Source organism: Candoia aspera, chromosome 12 (genome assembly GCF_035149785.1).
Source record: "Candoia aspera isolate rCanAsp1 chromosome 12, rCanAsp1.hap2, whole genome shotgun sequence".
Classification (NCBI taxonomy): Eukaryota; Metazoa; Chordata; class Lepidosauria; order Squamata; family Boidae; genus Candoia; species Candoia aspera.
In genome coordinates this window covers 1,807,864-1,827,672 of record NC_086164.1, presented here as the reverse complement: position 1 = coordinate 1,827,672, position 19,809 = coordinate 1,807,864, and the positions used below count along the sequence as shown (strand labels likewise).

Below are 19,809 nucleotides of genomic sequence, written 5' to 3'. Positions count from 1 at the left end.
CACAGGGGGAATGTGCATGTATGCATGGGGTGGGGGGATGGATTGTAAACAGCTCAGATCCTTCTTCGTCCTCCTCCTCTTTCTCAAAAAATGTCCTGATTGCTTCAGAAACGACCTCAGTTCTGAGGAATTTCCTTTTTAGCTTCCCCCCCTTGTAGCGCTAAAGGCTGTAAGTGTGCAGCCGAGTGAGTTACACCCTACAGACAGTCTGAGATTGCTTTTAATTTAGAGGGTTGGACCCAGCTGTTCTGTTTTCAGATCTCTGCCCTAACAAGGGGATTTTCAGAAGATTTTTTTTCTCCCCTTTTCCAAGGATTTCCGTGGCCCCTAATGAACCAGGATCTGGCTGTGTTTTCTGTTACCGTTCCAAGAATGTCTAGAGATGCCACGTTTTGGATTAACAACAACCCACCCCCAGTGCGGGAATTTCTCGCACCTGGATTTTCATATAGTTTTCGCTGATACTTGTACGGTTGTGATCAGGGTCAGTGGTGAGAGTTGGGAGCTGTAAAACGGAATGGCTCAGGATGAAATGGGGTGGAGAGGATCCGATAATCTGTGGAAGAATGAGGGTGGTGGGATGGTTCACACATGCGGCCCCTCGCTTGGCAATTGCAGCATAATGCGTGGATGGCCTGAGCACGAAGCAGCACCAGAGTGGCTTTCAGGAGAATCGGAGCCAGCGAAGTAACTCACAGCTATTGTTCCCATTGAGTATGTCTAAAAGCGTCATCTCATGGCCAGGAGTAATTTTTTTACCAACTTTTACAAAAACAGCCTTTCCCCTTGTGTTTCTCCTGAACTTCCTTTTCTCTCTTTTCCTAATGAATGGGTTAACCGTGATGATTTGCGGTCATAATTCAGGATTCAATAGGAGAGTTCAGCAATGGCGCCGCACCAGTGCCAATTCTGATCACTTTTTGTTGGAGAGCTTTTTTTTCTAACAAAGTCTCCTTTAGAGTTTTATGTATTTATTATTGGTCTGAATCAATCCACTGCAGGATGAAGTCCTCTTCATTCAAGGCTTTAAACCAGCGTTTCTCAACCGTGGCAACTTTAAGATGGGTGGACTTCAACTCCCAGAATTCCCCAGCCAGCATTGTAGCAGGGGAATTGTGGGAGTTGAAGCCCACATAGCTTACAGTCACCAAGGGTAGGAAATAATGGTCTAAACGGAGCTTCTCAAGTTCTTGTTAGGATTATTCTGTCCTCTTGATACCAAAGTCATATCTGGAGCCCTCATTTTTATGAAGAAAGAATGAGAATTTGGTCCTCGCCAGCAGTATAGATTGGTGTGGCCCAACTAGGAGTGGTGCTCATGTTTTGGCCAAATGGGGATTCTGAGAGTTGTGGCCATGATATATCAAGAACATTGGAGTTAGTTAACGTGGGAATTGTGTTCCTGGGTCAGAGCAACGACCCAGTCTTTTTCCAATAGTGGAGACGCATCTCTGCTTATAGGCATTCCCCCTCTTTGACCTCAGCCTAAAATGGAGGCAGCTTGTTGTGAGCCATGATGAGGCCCTCCCTAGAGTTCCATTGCAGTGTTTCTTTTCAAAAGCTAATCAGAGAGAACCTCCAGCTGCAGGGGTGGCATATCTTGGTTCTTTCATTCTTATGTTCCCATAAGACATCAACTGTTCCAGACACCATGATAAACAAAGATGTCCCATTGGAAACACATCTTTGGAATCATGTATTTTCAAACATGTAGAACGAAGAACTTCCAAAATTTGTTTTGGCACCTTGAGCATCACCTTTGAAAATTACTGTTTTGTTGCTGTTTCTGTAGGTATGTTCCACCTGAATACATTTCAGTATTCGAATGTGAAATGGGGGCAAGTGAGCCTTATCTTTGGAACAGAAAAGTTGATTTTGAAAGCAGGGACATGCTTAAATACTTGGGTCCCTATGGGATCCTCTCCACGGGCAGCTGGTTCTAACATCCCGCTTGCAGAAAATGATGGAGAGGAGAAACTGGGCCAGACTCTACTGGTGGGTTTCTAGGAGTCTTGCAGCTGATAACCCTTACCCAGCCTGGCATGTTGGAGATACGGCAGACTATAGGCTGGACTCCTACCAGGAATTGTACTAATAGATTGAGGACACCAGGTTAGGGGAAGATTAGTAAGGGGAAGTGTAATGTTTTTTAGAGCAAGGACCCCATTTGGCCTTTAAGAGGGGCATGCTCAAAAATGAGCGGGACCAGGGCAGAAAGAATTAAAACCACAATTCTCCATGTATTTAATCATTTCCCCCCTTCTGTCTGATTAAAAATTAGTTTGTTGGCAGCTTCAAGCGTGGTTCAAAGGAAAAGGTGGAGGGCCCCTTTTTAGGCCTGGTTTCCAAACTCCTTGGGAGCCAAGGGGCCTTCTGCTCCGGGTCGAGGGCTGGCAGCCATTCCCAGGAAGTTGGTTGGGTGGTGCCAAGCGGACCTGCCCAGCGATGGAGCTTACCCAGAAGCCCTGCTCTTGGGGAGATGGGGGTGCTTTGGTGCCCGTTGGGGTTCTGCTGCTCTGAACTCCTAAACGTTGGAACGGAATCTCTAAATTGCTTTGGGTGGAGCTGCGTCTGGCGTCCTTTGGAGGGAACATCTGGAGGGTGGTTCTTGCTGAGGCATTCTCACATCTGTTGCTGTTTTCGAGCTGCCTTGTGCAGTGTTAGGGAAGTGGGGTGCTTAAGGTGAGCAGGCACTGCCACCGGCAGGATGGGCCTGGATTCAGCGTTCTCAGATGTCAGAGCCCTTGCCCCTGGATCCGAGCTGAAGGGATGGTTTCAAAGCTGTTACCTTCCTCCTTTTTTCCCCTTGGGAGGAGAGGGCCTGTAACACAGTGTTTCTCAACCTTGGCCTCTCTAGGATGTGTGGACTTCAACTCCCAGAATTCCCCAGTCAGCCTTCTGTAACCTGAACTGTCTTGTGACCATAAATAAGCTGCAGTTTTTTATAGACAGCAGGAGAGAGAAAAAATGACACCTATCAAATACATCTTTCTCTTGAAAAAGGGAATTGATTTAACCATATGTGAGTTTATATTTCTGCAGCACTAAAATAAGGTGGATTTTCTTTGCACTTAGATGGTTCCCCCATCTGTAGTCACAGACATCATTTTATCATGTGTCTGATAAGTTTTTCAAAAGCAAACGAAGTTGTGGGAAAGGGGTCCTGGTGGAGCGGCAGGCTATTTCGGGGCAGGCTAGAACCTTGTTGAAGTTGGCCGACAATCTGCGACTGGGGCCAGTGCGCCTCCTTTGCTGACAAGGTGGCAAGATTTTTTTCTGCCTGGTCCCTTTATGGCGTCTTAGGCAGACTTCGCTCTAAGGATGCAGGGTGGGAGCACTTTGTAGTATCCCAAGAAGGATCAGAACACCACATTTTCCTCTGGGGCAGGGCTAAACCTTGCCCCATGGAAGAAGAAAACACCGGACTGCCCTTGATTTTTAAGCATTTCTGCTTCAGTGCACATGAGGAACAATTTGCTCCTTAGTTTCTCAGTTTCGGCTGAGCAAACTCTTGAATCCAGCTCTCCAGTGTTTTGTGGCATGTATGAACATTAAGCAATTGTGCAGAAGGCAATAAAGGTAGTCCTCAAGGATCATTCATTTAGTGACGGTTCAGACTTAGGATGGTGCTGAAAAAACTGACCACTGGTGCTCACACGGCCATTGTGGCATCCCTGTGGTCACATGATCACAGTTCAGGTGCTTGGCAACTGGTTCACATTTATGACCGTTGCAGCATCCCATGGTCACACGATCACCATTTTTGACTTTCCTGGCCGGCTTCTGGCAAGCAAAATCAATGGGGAACTGCGTGATTTGCTTAATGACCCTGTGGTTCGCTTAACTACTGCGGTGATTTGCTTGCTTGCCACTGCAAAAAAGGTCATAAAATCGGGTCAGAGTTGCTTAATGACCGCTTCACTTAGCAACTGAAATGCTGGTCTCAATTGTGGTCATTAAGCGAGGACTACTTGTACCTTCTTTTGTTTCTGCGATGGTGCAGTGGCATAATTTAACCAGACTTTGCCAACCAGTACTGATAGTACCAACAGCCCTTGAGGTGAAACTTTTCTGAAACTCTGGACCCATTCAGCAAGTGCTCTGGTGTGACATCTCAATAAGCACTACCAATGTGCTTTAAAAAGGTTCTTTCTAAAACCTTGTTTCTTCCACCAAAACAAAGCAAAACTCCAAGCATGGGGTTTTATTTTTTTTTCCACAAAACTCCAGTATCTGCATAGCCCTGAAGATGGGAGTGGATCCTCCTGGGTTTCAACCGCAGGTTTCTCAGAATAAGTAAGAAGTTGAATCCCAACAAATGTTAGTGGTGCACGCAAGATGATCCCCTTGTTTTGGCTTAGTCTGCAGTTCCCAAAATCTTCAGTCCCAGTCGCCATCCATCTGGCTTGTGGTTGCTACTTAACAGAGGACACTTCAAGGAATTGTGTGGTGGTGTGTTCCTCTGCGGAGGAGGCAACACACACATTGGCTTTCTGTCCAGGAAAACCAGGGCTTCTGGTTTCTTGCATGGCGACATGGGTGGGAGCCAGGCTGCTGCCACAAATGAATCCTGCTAAGCCAGCTTCGTAGTCTTGCCCTCTTCCTGGAGACGGGTTTGAGTCAAGATGGGCTGACTCAGCCCTTTTGACTGCCTTGGGGTTGCAGTAAAGTAACACCTGACTGCATGTTGCATTTCCCCATGATTTTTGTTGTTGTCAGCCCTAATTCTTTGGTTAAGAAGTCTGGAAGTTGACTCAGCCCAGCTGGGGGGGAAAAAAATGGGAACTCTCCACCTTAATTTAGGAAACTTGGGGGGGTTATTCCTCGTTCCTGCACCCTATTCCAGGGCAGTGCAGCTGACCAAAGAGTCTTCTGGCACCTTAAGAGGAGCCAGTCTATTATATTAAAGAAGATTAATCTTTAAGGTCTCGTCAGATGATACTGTGTTCCTTCTGGGATGAAGCTCCACCCTTTGGAAGAGAAGGCACAGTAGTGGGTTGCATCTTCTGGATCTCTGGAGGAGAGTTTCTGTTGGTCCTTGCACCACGAAGGAGAAAGCATCTTGAGGGAAGGAGGGTGAATGTTTTTTAACATCAGCTTTTTTTGAAGCATCACAACATCAGTCTTGACTGTGGAATGTGACAATTAAAGCCAAGAGGACTTTTGGAAACGAGTAGTCCGGTCAGGAGAAATGACTCACTCCGAGACTTTTAAATGTGTTGCTGTTTTGGGGCAGATGTCTGGAAATCTAAACCAGCCCTTGTGATGATGGCAGCCCTTTGCGATAGGCCCGGTCAGGAAATGGGCATGGCAAGGATTCCAGGAATGTACTTTTTTGTTGTAGGGCATGATAACAGAAATTTGAAAAGCTGCCAGAGTGTCATGAGCACTGATGGCGAGCAGGAGGGGGCCCCTATCCAGGGGGGAAAACGCATGCGTAGTACTGAGGAGTTAAGCAGCCATTCAGAGAGACACAGATCAGACCCACCTTGACTTTGGGGTTGATCTGTCTGGGTTCTCCCATGCTGCTTCAGTTTGTTAGGATTTTCTGTCTAATGTAGCAATAATAAAGCACTAGAGACCTATTCCTTGTCTCAGCGTGGTTCCTGGCTGTTAGGACACAGAGTTTCCCACTGTGCAGTGGGAGAAAGGAATGGCCCTGAGGGACAAGAGGAAGCACAGCGACCAAGACAACAGTCAGATAAAAGAAACTTGAGTCCGGGCAGAACTGTAATCCGAGGAAGCGCCTCAGACGAGACCCTCCCTAGTTCTCGCGAAGATAAAGGGGGGGAAGCACATTCAGGCTTGCGAGGTTCTGTCAAAATAACCTTATAATAATAAAAGCAGCATGGCCTGCATGACTTTGGTTTCCTTGTCTGGTCTACCCTGAAGGGCTGACACTCTGCCTCCTCTTATACCAAACAGAAATTTTGAGTGTCTTTCTCACAGGCTCTGCTTTCCCAGGACTGAGCTGCCGTTTATTTTCTCTTAATGGCTCCTGCATAACTTCATTGGGGTTATCTCCACGTTCCTCTGCAGGTAAGTTTTCATTCAGTGGCCTTAGGGTGAATCTGGACCTGGATAGCGCAACTGTGTGCTTCCAGAAATACCACTGGACCAGTTGGTAGCTGAATGGGCTAAGCAAATCTTTGGGTAGCACTTCTGCACCGTCTGAAAATCCACCATTTGGGGAATATGTCCCTACCTATATAAGTCCTTTTGGCAGGAGAGCACCTGTGAGGCTTCATGACATCACTGCCCCCTTCCCCATTAGGCCAGGCAGCAGTGGGTGTGGCTTGACCAGTGCTATCCATCCATCCATTGATCAATCCAATGTTTGGGGGTTGTGCAACAGAGGCTTGTATTTTCTACCCCTCTTTCTCTCCCATTCTTTCACGGAGGACCAGGCTGACAAAAAATGGTTAACTGAAAAACTTGATATTCCCTTGACCCAGTGGAAGGAGTGAAATTAGTTCACCCATGACTCACATGGGGCCAAATTTAGTCTTTGAGGGTTAATTAGCTGGGTCAGTGGATCCTTTGGGGGCTCCCACAAGCCACTATCCCACCTACTAAACCCCAGTTGAACATGCTGAGGGAATTGACCAGCAAGGCTTCCAGCTGAGTGAACCCCAGTTGCAAGTTTAGCATCCTCCTATCCCACTTTGTTCCCTAGATGTCTAAACCAGCCAGCCTGTATATTACATTTTTTAGACAAAAATTTTCTGGGAACATGTTGGTTTAAACCAGTATTTTTCAAACTTGTCAACTTTAAGACGGATGGACTTCAGCTCCCAGAATTCTCCAGCCAGCAAGCTGGCTGGGGAATTCTGGGAGTTGAAGTCCACCCGTCTTAAAGTTGACAAGTTTGAAAAACATTGGTTTAAATGGCTTTTTCTGTCCCTGCCCAGGCCCCCTGGCCCCTCCCCACCTTTATTTCCATCTTGAGGAATGATTCCCAACCCATCCGGGTTACTGTTTAACTGCACCGGATGTCCACCCCACCCCCCCTTCAGCCAGGCCAGGTGAGTAATCCAAAAGAGGGGCTGGGCAAAGTTCTTGGAAATTTTCAGGACAGGCTTGACCAAATCTTCATACAAACAATTTGCTTCTGAAAGAGGGGGCTCTGCTTGGTGCAAATTAACTGGCTGCAAAAATTGGTTGGTTGCTCAAAATATCCTGGGCAACATGCAGGGTTTTTGGGGGTTCTTGCTGGCCCTGATTTCCTGCCTGCATTCGCACCACCAGTTGAATCAAGCCAGTTAAGGAGGTAGCAGCTGTCACTGCCCATGTTCAGCCTGGTTAAGGGCAACCTGGGTTAGTCTTTCTGTGGCTTGGTGGGTTGGGCAAACCCAGCCTGTTTGATAAGTTTATGATACAACATATGCATGCAGAAAATTGGCTACTTTGGTCATCAGGCAAAGTAGATTGTGTGAACTCAGCCATGGTGGTATGCGGGGAAATTTTTTCTTTCTTTGTTCCTCAGAGGACGTAAGGAGGGCCCCATAGCATGTCTTTTACCTTCCTTCCCAGGGAGTGTGTGTGTCCCCACAACTTAAAATTCCTCTCTGCTTCAAATACAGCCTTTGTCAATAGATTAGCCCACACCGGTGTTAGCAGGACTGCCTTTGATTGATAGGGATTTTGGTCCAGATGCACGTCTGTCAGGGTAAGTATGAATGCCCCGTAATGATGATTTAAAGGAGAGGTGTCTTTTTAAACCAAAACTGGATCCAGACCTTGAGCTAAATCATGGTTTATCCACGTTGACTGGATACAGCGTTATGTGGCTGGGTTTGCAAAGCCACAAACTGGAGTTCACAAATCACAAGGGCTCATTCCGCTCAACGTGGCAGCCAGGCCTTGTTATGCCCCACTGCAAGGGATGAGCCTGGTCCAGGACTTACGGATTTATTGCCCCCTCAAACTTGGAAATCTCCTCTTGCAAATATTTCTGAATTGAGTAATCATGATGGAAAAAGGCAGGGTTGGGTGATCTTCGTTCTAAACGGAATAAACCTCATGTCACCAACAGTTTAAATGAATTTGGATCCATTTAGATGGATTAGACATGCGAAAGAGTGGCTGGCGTGGACAGGCAAGTCACCATGGGGTTGTGACCACATAGCAAATTTTGATCTGGTGGATTGTCAACTGGGACAAAATGGTGGCAGCGGCCCCAGCGAGTTGCTAGTCGTTACTGGAAGGAGCTGAGGTGATGCGCAAACCAGTTCATGGATCCCCAACTCTGAGCAAGCTGACTGGCGGGGATTGCGCATCACGCTAAGCCAAAACCAAGTAACCACTTTCCAGAGTCTCAGGCAGAAAACAGGACTTTCCCTTAAGATGTCTACAGGATGCAGTTCAGGCATGGGATCTGATCAACGGCGTGAAATCAGCTTGGCAACAAACAGACCTCAGAAGTGGTTTTTCTGCAAGTGTTTAGGTACTGGATCCCTCCCTTATATTCCTTACAACATGTAAATGCAGCCACTGGGAAACCTTAATTTTTCATGTTCCATTCTGCAACTTTAAACAAAACGTTTAAAGCAGAAATGGCCTGCAGGAACACCTTGGGTCCACTAGATGGCACTCCCTCGCCAATTTAATTCAAACCAGCCCAGCCAGGATTGAAAACTAACTTTCTCCCCAAGAGCGAATAATGGCCTTTTGAAACAGGGAAACTTTTGAAAGGAGTTTGCGCTACAGAGTCAAATGCAAACTCCGAGGGTGCCATGGGGGTTTTCTCTGGGGGCTCAAGAATCTCTTGAACTCAGCCTGGATTTTTTCAAAATGTTTCCGTCAGGTTCGCCTCTCCATCACCTTCTTCCGACGCGATCCCGCTTTGCGTCTGCTCCGGGGTGCTGTTGTGACCTGCCTTGGGGACCTGGGGCAGGGGCCGGCCAGCCCACAGCCCAATGGCAGGGCGCAGCGGTTCCCACATTTCAAGCAGCTGGACCAAGCCAGAAGTGGGGGGAAATTAAAGGAGGGTGCCAGACCGAGCGTGCTTTCCTCTGCAGCCTCAAGCGAGGCTGGGTGTTGAGCCAAGGGCTTGGGTCCAGAGGGCCAGTCCCAAACGTGTGGGTCAGCGAGGAGGAGGTTGTGGGAGGTGGGAGAAGCAGAAGTTAGCTTATGCATTTTGCTAAACTGTAGTTTGCTGAATGGTGACTTACTGGACTACATCAGTGTTTCTCCACCTGGGCAGCTTTCAAGGTGGGTGGACTTCAACGCCCAGAATTCCCCAGCCAGCCATGCTAGGGATGTGTGTATGCGTGAAATAAAGGTAGAGCTTGTTGGCAGGGCTGGGACAGGCTTGGAGGACATTTCTAGCGCCTTCCCAGAAGGGAATGTTTGCCGAAGGCATCCCTAAAAGTTTGTGAAAGAAGTCGGGGTGATGGGTCTAAGAAAGTTGCTGCGGTGGGAGCCGCTGTTTCACTGTAGTACGGAGCGCGTGGCCACTTTTGTTTTTGTAAGCCTTTTCTTTAATTGCAGTTTACATCCGGGACTGCTACTACTAACTTTTGGTAAGAGCAGTGAGAGTTCAGCCCAGAGTTCCTGCTGGCCCAGCCGTAGCTAACCAGACGTCTCGGCGGAGCTCTGAAGCAGGCTGTGAAGGCAACAGGCCTGCCTTGTCAGTCTCCAGCAGCATCTAATATTTAAGGATAGACTTCTGCTAGACATGGAGGTTCTGTGAAGAGGATTATTGTCACTACAACCCATTTTTTAAAACATTTTTTAAAGAAACCATCTAAGCCAGGAAGCCCCATCGCTTTCAGTGGCAATAAATCCGCCCCACCCCAATTTAACAACAATGTGGGTTTTAGGTCTTAATTCTTCCAGGATGCTTTTGAACGCTGCCCATCCCACGACTGGCCAGAGGCCTCCCCTCCCATTTATTTTCAGGAGTGAATTTTGATTTCCAGACACCTCCTGGCAATTTGGGTAAAGCCGTGCATTCTTTTGAGTTCAGCCGCTTTGGGAGATTAATGACTGCTGTTCTGGAAAAAGAAATGTGTCCCTCCTGCCATATTTTACTATGTGTGTAGTGAGATGGCGCGCGCGCACACATGCACTCTCTGTGTGTGTGCAGGCTGGAGAGGCCTCAAACTATGTCTGAAAGAGCTGCATGTGCTGAGGGAGGATTTACACCGCTGCGAATGCCAGGAGATCTGAGCAAGGAACAGGCACCACACCTAGGAGGAACAGGGCACCCTCTCTTTGATGCGCAAACTTTGGTTCTGCTTTATAAAGGTCCGCTGGGAAGAGATGCTCCATGACTCATCCATGGGTGGAGACGTCCTCTTTCATTGCAGTGGTGGTGGGGAGACTTCAGCACATCCCAAAGGGCTTGTCTGAGAATCATCTATATCTCTAAATGACGGAAGAACCCTCTTGAGTTGTGGGTTGGCCCCAGACCTGTTTGGGGAGCGCCCTTTTCCCCCTCTGAGCCCAATTACCAAACTTCAGTGGTGTGACTCTCTGCCATTTGGAGCTGGAAACAAAAACTAGTAAAATAAAGGGGGGGGACTGCTTCACTGTACAGGGAGTCCTCATTTAGCGACCACAGTTGGGACCAGCAGCTTGATCATTAAGTGAAGCGGTTGCTAAGGGGAACCGGGACTGCTGCTTCCGATCTGACTTCAGCTCTCCTTTGCTTTACAGACCTGGGAAGGTTGTAAATGCTAAGATTGCTCACAGTGTTACTTCTTCATCACCGTCGTAACTATGAACGGTTGCTAAATAAGGCAGTTGTTAAACAAGGACTACCTGTAATTAGCTCTCAGCCCCACCTCTGGGAAGACAGGAAAACCTAGATTCCTGCATGCATGTCACATGGGTGACAGCCCTACGTTTCCCCAAAATGTAAAGTATGGATCCTAGCCCCTAAACATTGGCCACCCTTGGTCTAAGGAGCGTTTCTCAACCTTGGCAGCTTTAAGATGTGTGGACTTCAACTCCCAGAATTCCCCAGCCAGCTTTGCTGGTTGAGGAATTCTGGGAGTTGAAGTCCACACATCTTAAAGCTGCCAAAGTTGAGAAACATTGGCATAGACCTTCCTGTGTGCTTAAAAAAAAACCACCCTGTTTGGAAGTCCCTGTTTTTTTGCCAGAGAGACATAATGTGCTTTTAAGGGAATACCTGTACAGTTTCCCATTCCGCTGCCTGTGCATTAAATTCCTGCAAAACTTTCCTTCTTTCACTCAGTGGATCTCCAGGAGCCGCTTTCTACCCAGTTCCTGCCTCCGGCTTGCAATCCCTTCCCACTTACATGAGCAACTCGGAGTGCAGGAAGAGCGAAAGCAGATGGAATTAATTATGGGGCGAAGCAATTCTCATGCCCCCCCCCCCGGCTTTATTTCGTTTGCTGCCCGTTTTTCCCCAAAGAAAAAGAAAATGTAGTTTGGAACAAGGACGGTCACACTGGATTTGGTCAGAAAAACCCAGCCTGGCCGGGCTGCCAAGACTGCTCCTTCTTGTGAGAAAGCCAAGGGTTGTGTTTTGCACACTTGGGTGCCAGGAAGTGCACTCCCTGGGGTTTGAACGTCACTCCCGTGTTTGTTGCTCGGACCACCAAGGAAGGCAAGGGCTGGGAGAGGTGGACCCTCCTGGGCCTTTTGAGACCGGTGGCCGTTTTTTCCTCTCCGTTCTTGGAAGCAATCTGGTTCAGTGCCTGGCGGTGGAGGAGAAAAATAAATCCAGCGCCCCAGTTAAGCTCAGCGCTAGACCGAAGGAAGAGCCCGCAGTCTTTTTGCACTCTTTCAGTTCAGAGAAATTCTCTGGGGTGGGAGAAACGTCAGGGGGAGTCTGGCCGGACCTTTTCCCATGAATGAAGACGAACGGCTCCTCTGCAATGTCCGGGGGGTGGAGTGGGCTTCTGGATGGCCAAAGGATGGAGGTGTGTGGCCTGCATTTGTGGGCGCCTGCAGGGGATGATCCCAAAAATAAAGAGGCCATCCACGAAGATGCGTCTGAAGTTCGCCTGCTCTTGGGTGTGCCTCCAGTTCCCAGCCTGGACTCAGATCCAAAGGGATCTGAATCTTGAGCCAGACCCGTGGCTTGGAAGGGGCCCCTCTCAACCTTCCTGGGTCCCCTCTGAATTGTTCTTGCTCTATGGTTGGCAGCTGTCGGAGAGAGGGAGATTCCCCTCTCATTCGTAGAATGGCCACGTTCGGCCTCCCGTTGCTACACTGGTGCCAGAAGTGGGATTTTCCTTTGGGTTGGTGGTGTGTGTGTGTGTGCTGCTTCATTGTGGCTCAAAGTTTAGCCCTGGAGGAGTGACTTTTCCAGGTATGGCCTTTCTCTGTTGGCTGTTGTGGACAGAAGGGATTATCTGGAACGCAAAGAAATATGTCATGTTGGGGAAGGCTTTCTTTCTTTCTTTTCTTTTTTAGTGGAATGAGAAGAAAGCAAAGGGAAGACAGGGGAGGATGTGTTTGTAATGTAAATACATTTATTGGGGAGGATTTTTTTGTTTTGTTTTTCTAAAGGGGAGGCAAAAAAGCAAGGAAACAGGGCATTAGAGGAAGCATTTTAATGTAAAGAAATTAACTGTCTTGGAGACAAAGAGGCGGATGCCATTTTTATTTAATTTAATTTGGGGGATAGATGGGGAGGAGAAACAAGGCAGCATAAGGAGATAGGACAAGTCCTTTTTTTAATACACACACACACAAGGTTAATCAAAACTTTTTAAATAGGATTTGCCTGCTCTCCCTCTCTGGTTATTTCCTCTTCCTCATTCCCCCAAACTAAATTATATTAAATTTTTAAAAATCACATCTACCTCCTTGCCTCCAAGATATACAACTGATTTATTTTTGTTGGTTGATGACAATAAATTGACTTGACTGATTGATAGGATATTCTTTGTTCGCTCTTTGCATTGCCTAATTCAGTCTGTGAAATTATAACACACACTCCTCACAGTTGTAAAATATAAGAATCCCTAAGACTTCAGTCAGCTGAAGTTATTAAAGACAGACCACCATTGATGCTGTTTTCAAATGACCCTGCAGCCTGTGGATCTGCTGAGATCCTGAGATTAGTCATTGGATGAAGGTACGTTAAGGATCCTAGTAGGAACAGCTGGATGTCGTTCTTCACATCACCTACTTCTATGCCTGCAGAGATGACCTCATTCTTATAGGTTGCTTTACTAGATTATTGGGTGTGAATGAAGATGTTCTGAAGTTTGCAGCATTGAAGTCAGAAATCTTGTGTTGTGACCAGTGCCACATTACAGCCCATTTCCTTGGGATGCCAAATTTAACCAAAATGCCACTTCACAATCACCTTCAAAGGCAGTTACAAGACTTCAGCTGATTGGTAAGTAACATTTTCAATGTATTTTACTTCTAAAATGTAGGCTTGGTTCTCTGGAAAAATTGTTGAGCTGGGGTATAGACTCACTTACACAGAGAGCCGTCCACTTGTCATGCATAGCTCTCTCTCTCTCTATATATATATAGTAGCTATTGATTTTGTTTCGATAATGTTCTACCTTAGTATATATTGGTCCAAGAGAGTTTAATGCGCCTATTAGTATTAATGAACATAGTTTTGCAATACAGTTGTAAGATACCCGTTTAATCAAAGCTGACGATGTTGGTTTAAAATATGTCTTCAGATGGGTTAACATGGCTAAGTAGCCGTTCCTCCTAGCCTCTCCAAGACTTGGGAGTTGGATAAAGCCTGGCCTTGAACCCAGAGCTTTGACACATGCCACCTTGGAACTCACATAGACTGGAAGCTGTTGAGTTACTTGTTTCCTTTAAGGGAGACACTTCTCAGCAATAACAAAGAAGTGAGAATTAGATAGTCCTTGAAGCTTTTTTTTTCTTTCAGATCCAGTGAAGCAAAGCAAGGTCATGAGGCTGATTACCAAAGAAGAGTGTTATAACTCATTGGAAATCAGCTAAAGTTAGGGGGAAGGGCTTGAGGGACACGTGGAAAGGGGTTGCCAGGAATGTTCTGCAAAACATTGCTTTGCTTATGAACACACAGCCTCTTGTGTGAAAACAGATCAGGGTTTTTAACGGAGTAGAGAGAATTCTACTGGGTAGGAATAATAATGGTTTCCACCATAGGATCAAAGTAGGGTGCTAGACGTTCCTCAAACATCTTGTGATTCTGAAACAAGGAAATGCGTTTTGGAGGTGTAAAAGATAACACTCTCTGGGTTCACACTTCATGGCCAACCCCAGTTTGCTGGGTAAGCCAAAATTAGTTGGTAAAATACACCATCAACCTTGTTCCCAAGTTGGATCCCTTCTCAGTGTGTGGACTTCAACTCCCAGCATTCCTTGCCAGCATGGTCACTGCTGCGACTTCTGGGAGTTCTGGAGGATGCCAGGGTTGAAGAATGCTGTACTAAGACCGGTTTGCTAACAGGAATGGCTGGTTCACAGAACATGCTAAGCTGAAACCAATGGCTTAGTGTGATGTGTGAAGCAGGTCGCTGACACGTGTGTTTATTTTGCATCTGACCAGTCAGTCCATCAAGGGATATCACTTCAGAACAAAGGAACAGCTTTATGTTCATTTCCTGAGTTGATTGTTCATCTTATTAATTATAGAAGAAATATTAATTTTGTCTTTAGAGAGGTGGCACAAGTCAACACATCCTTCCACCCTTCTTGGTTTCCAACAGATCTCCAACCCCAGAGCCCAGGAGCAAGCAGAAATTTGCTTGTTTGCTTATTCCCAGGCACTGGCCCCCTCTCCAAATCCCTTGATCCAGTGATTCAACCATTCATAACTTTTTGTAAATATTGCTACTGTTCTTCTTATGATTATTTTCCTTCTCATAAATATTTGAAGCACAAGTTTGCAATCAAGTCCACCCAATAAGAATAGGCTGGGCGAAGCGCAGCTTTATGCAGAATCTGCATTTCTCAAGCACAGTTGAAACCCAACAGCTTCTTTCACATCTTGATGAATTTACCATGTTCCTAAGCATACAATTTTGCAACCTCCTTAATTGTTGACATTGGACAAGTGAGGGAAGAGGCTTAATGTGCATCGGTCCTACAGCGCCCCCTTCTGGAGCAGCTGAAGACTTCCTCCCCTTGAATCTGCATTGACGCATTTAATGACTGAATTACAGAGCTGCCTGGGGTTCCCAGGAACATAAAATCGCTCTAAAATCCATTTCTCCCCCATGAAACATGGCAAAAAGTGGAACTTTGCTGCTGATATTGGATTGGGGGACCAAAATGGCAGAGTAGGCACCAATGGCAAAACTGACAGTACATCTCCATGCTGGAAGTCCAACCAAATTTAAGCAGGAATGGCTCCTTTATACACTACGCATTACACAGCAAGGCAAAGGTGGACTTTAGGAATATGGTTTCTAGGAAAGAAATTAGGAGGCCAGTCAAAAATAATAGATGAAGGGGCTTCAATAGATCCTTGCAATAACCCTCGATGTTTAATGTAAAGAATAAATATCTAGGGCAGTGTGTCTCAACCTTGGCAACTTGAAGATGGGTGGACTTCAACTCCCAGAATTCCCCAGCCAGCAAGTTGCCAGGGTTGAGACACACTGCCCGAGGCAAACTTCTTGTACTTAGCTAAGTCTACTTTTGAGAGGTAGTCGATGTTGTTTAAGAGTGGGACTGTGGAGAAGCCCTGAGTCATTCCTACCTACTTGGGAGAGCCTCTTAGCTGTATAGATCTTAGGACTGGATCCACCAGGTACATCTTCCTTATTCTCTGATTATCTCCCCCTTGTCACTCTTCCAGGAAGGACCCATAATGTCAACATCACCTTAACATGTGGATAGGATTTAGATCTTGATAGTGGCCTTCCGTTTGATTTTATTGCCTGCTCTTCCCAGAAGCAATAGATTTTCTTGGCTGGGCTATTGGTTTATTCATTGCATTTTACTGTATTGCATTTCATTCTCTCCCCCCCCCCCATGTTTGCAAAAACTGTTCATGTTTTAGTAATGTCGTTCCCTCAGAAAACTCTGGTTATTGGGCAGATCAGTGTGAGTGTTGCATCTCTGCAGCTGTGCGTATTGGAGGCTTTGTGAAGATAGATGTGAGGCTGTTTGTCCCTCTTGCCTGGCTTCTGTGCCTTTGAAGCCGAAATGCAAAGGGGCCATTCAAGATGTCGAGAGAATTTCCCATCCCTTTCTGCAAGGCTTGATGGAAGCTGCAAAGTGAATTATACTGGATTCACCTGTCAAACCAATTTATTTGCTTTTGGACAGGCTAGCTAATACTTTGCTGTTCCTTTTTTTCTTTTGGAAAAAAATCCCTAACAATACTGGTTATGTCCCTTCCTTCTTTCCCCCCACATCTTGGAAGAAGATTGTGTCAAAAATGCTTCCTCCTTTAAAGAGTGATAGATTGATTAGAAGTTAAAACTCAGGGAGTGAATAGAAATCAGTTCAATCATCAGATTTAAACTTTTGAGACAGCTGCTGAAATTAGCAGGAAGAATTTAGAGAATTACTTTTAAACTGGGTATTTATAAATGCTGGCCCCAGCTGTCATAAAAAATGGCATTTCCTCTTCCTCAGCTGCAAACTGAGAAAAGTTTCCCAACTTTTGGGGAGCAGGGAAAATGTGGACTTTCAAAAGCCTCTGGTGGGCTCTCTCACAAAATGGTTTCTGCAAGGAGGTGCCTTGGCTGGTCCTCAAGGGCTGGCTAGGAGGAAGAGGATGCATTTCAGACTAAGTGCTGCAGCTCTTCGCTGATTTATGTTCTCAAAGGTAAGGCCCAGGTGGATTCTTGGAAACAGATGAGCTGGCAGACTGTTTTGCAGCTCCCCTTTTAGAGATTAAAGGCTGGGGCGCACAAATTGGGAACCTGAAGAGAATTGGTATGGTTTTTATTATGTACCCACAAGTCATTCTAAGAACAAAATTTGTGCTAAATCTCTCTCTCTGTCAGTCCTTCAAGGTAGTCCAGACCAGGAAACCAGAACCAAGAATACTAATAGTGCCTTTATTGTAAAGTTAGAGTAAGAGACTCTTCCAAGTCTGAAAGCACCCCCCCCCCCGCCATCTTTCCAGTCCAGAGAACTAGGGAGGGTCCCTTCTGAGGTGCTTTCTTTCTCCACCCTGTTCCTGCTCTGGACTGAGATTTCTCTTACCAGACCAATATCTAGGCTGGGCTCTTCCTCCTCTCTCCCAAGGTTATTCTCACAGCCCATCACACACTCTCATTTCACAATTAATGTTTGTCCCAACCTATTCGAAGGGTGCCAGATTGGGAAATGCTAATCCCTGAGATGTTTGCCCAATCTTTTCCATTAATTTGGATTTAGCTAAAGATTTGGTTAATCAAACCTTGATGATCATTACCTCCAGCCCTTCCAGGGGGTGGTATCTGAGGTTGGTGTTTTATCAATCTGAACTCTAACCTGTTTCTTCTAAGTAGAGACAAATGAAAGATAAACATTTCATCTCCCTAAGAGAGCAGCTTGATTTGTTCAAACAAGGATGCAAATAGTTCTGGGGTGCCAAAGGAATCTGCGCCTTCATTAAAATTCAGATCTGAAGAACCTTTGCCAAAGGAATTAATTCTCTGGGCATGTTTCTAAGCCTGCTGCCTTCCCTTGCCTTTGGATTTAAATATGCCCTTGAATTGAAAACTTCAGCTGTAGCTGCTCTTATTACCACTACCATTAGTATTAATCAGTGGCATCACACTTTAAAAAAATCATTTTGGGGGAGCAGGTCTTAGTAAAACTCAGTCTTGAAATGTAAATGTAGATGCCATGTTACTGAGCTTTGGGGGGGTGGGAAATGGCCTCCACTGTTTGACATATTAAGGCATGTTTTAATGTTTGGAAAATTAATTTTTCATGACATACAGACTTGTACGCGCCTTTGGCTATGGTACCCATGTTTTGGAAGAGTGAATAGTAATATTAGCCAAATGACCTCTTTGTGAGAAGGTTAAATCAATCCCCCATCCCTCAAAATGGGGATTGCATATATGGCATGTGGATAAAATGGGTGCCCAACTGCTGAATTCTGTGTCCTGCTTACAGAATGCAATTCACCTAACTTCCTTTACAGAAGGAACATTGTGGTGGTGGTTTTGTTCTGCAAATATGGGTCCTGAGCAGAGTAAGAACTATGAAGGGTCTGGCAGATTCCAGAGATTTTAAGTTTTGGCAATCTTTCTGGCTTCCCATTTGGGCTCAGCATGGATTGACTTTGCAGCCTGTTTTCAGACCGGCTTGGACAAAAGCTTTGAAGTAAAAAAAAAAAAAAAGCCTCAGCTGAATTTTGGAGTAAGTGGTACATCCTGAGAATTTCATGTATTTGCCTTGTGTTTCCCAGGATTTTACTAGCAGGAGCATAATACTAAACAGAGAAAATAACCTGTGTTTTTTAATGTCTTGAGAAAGTTCTAAGATTGTGCAACTAAATGGTGTGACTAAAATACATTAAACAAGTATATCTTGCTTTTGAGTTAGGTACATACCATCTTCTTGATCAACTTGGCCCATCGGATAAAATCATTTAAGGAAGGCCAGATCAGATGCTGGCTTGATTTTTATTATTTTAACTGTAGTGGTCCCAATAAATGCTCAAGGAAGATGCATTCAATAAGTTTGCTCAGAATGTGGGTTGCTAAGAAACTTTCTGGGAATCCTTGATTATATATCTTACACTGCTCTTATTTGCAAGATTGGCCTAAACATTGATCCCCGTATCCATAATTTATTCAGATTATTCCTCCCCTGTAAAGGTGTATGTGTGGGGGGCGCTGTGACTTTTGGGGCAAATGCATGTAAACTTTTTCAGGTGTGGCTTATGTAGACCTGTTCTACAAAGTAGATTTGAGGTGTCCTGCAACAGAGTGCCTTTACTGGAAAGCATCAATTCTAGCAGCATTGAGGAGAATGGTGTCAACCCTTCAAGGCAGACCAGACAAGGGAACCAAAGTTATAAATGCCAGTTTGGTCTCGTGGTTAAGGTGCTGGGCTAGAAACCAGGAGGTTGTGAGTTCTGGTCCCGCCTTAGGCATGAAAGCCGGCTGGGTGACCTTGGGCCAGTCACACACACACAGCCCAGTCCACCTCACAGGGTTGCTGTTGTGAGGAAAAGGGGGGGAGGAAGGAGTATTAGTATGTTCCCCACCTTGAGTTATTTATAAAAAAAAATAAAGGTGGGATAAAAATAAAAATAAAAAATACTACTTTTATTATAAAGTTACAGTAACAGAATCTTGCAAGTTTGAACATGCCTCCCCCTTCCTGCCTTTATCCTAAAAAGAACTAGGAAGGGTCAAGCCTGAGATGCTTTCTCAAATTACCATCTTGCTTTGGACTCAGATTTCTCTTAGCTGACTGTTGCCTTAGCTGTGACTCTTCCTCCTGTTCCTCAAGGTGATTCTCTCAGCCCATTTACAGGTGGGGGAATGGGTCTGTCTACACTGGTCAGCCATTTTGCCAGAGATCTGAGATACAGTTTTCTGGGGAGGGGAAAAGTACAATAACTTTCTTTTCCGCCATGCAAAATATTTAAATACTTGCTTGTATTTGAATTGCTGGGAGCAAAGGACTCCCTGCCTTTTTTGCTGGTAGCCGCTAAGGGGCAGTCTTAGAACAACAATCATGGTACAAAAAAAAATATGTTATCACCTGGATAACAATGATACAAATTGGAATCGAGGTTTTTAAATCCAGATCTACCAGAAGAAGGAGAAGGAAACAACTGTTGGGTTAAGAGAGATGGAGATTTTGGGGAAAATCTGGAGACAGATAATCCTTCAGTCTGCCCGAGTGCAAACTTCGCATCTGGAATTCTAACTCTAAGGCCAAAAGTTGCGGGGAAATGGA

General features: G+C 45.7%; 1 protein-coding gene across 1 annotated transcript in view; it reads right to left on the bottom strand.

The window, feature by feature from the left end:
* STK26 (serine/threonine kinase 26) overlaps positions 1 to 19,809 on the bottom strand; it is a 393,767-nt gene that overhangs the window by 101,431 nt on the left and 272,527 nt on the right. The window lies entirely within an intron of this gene.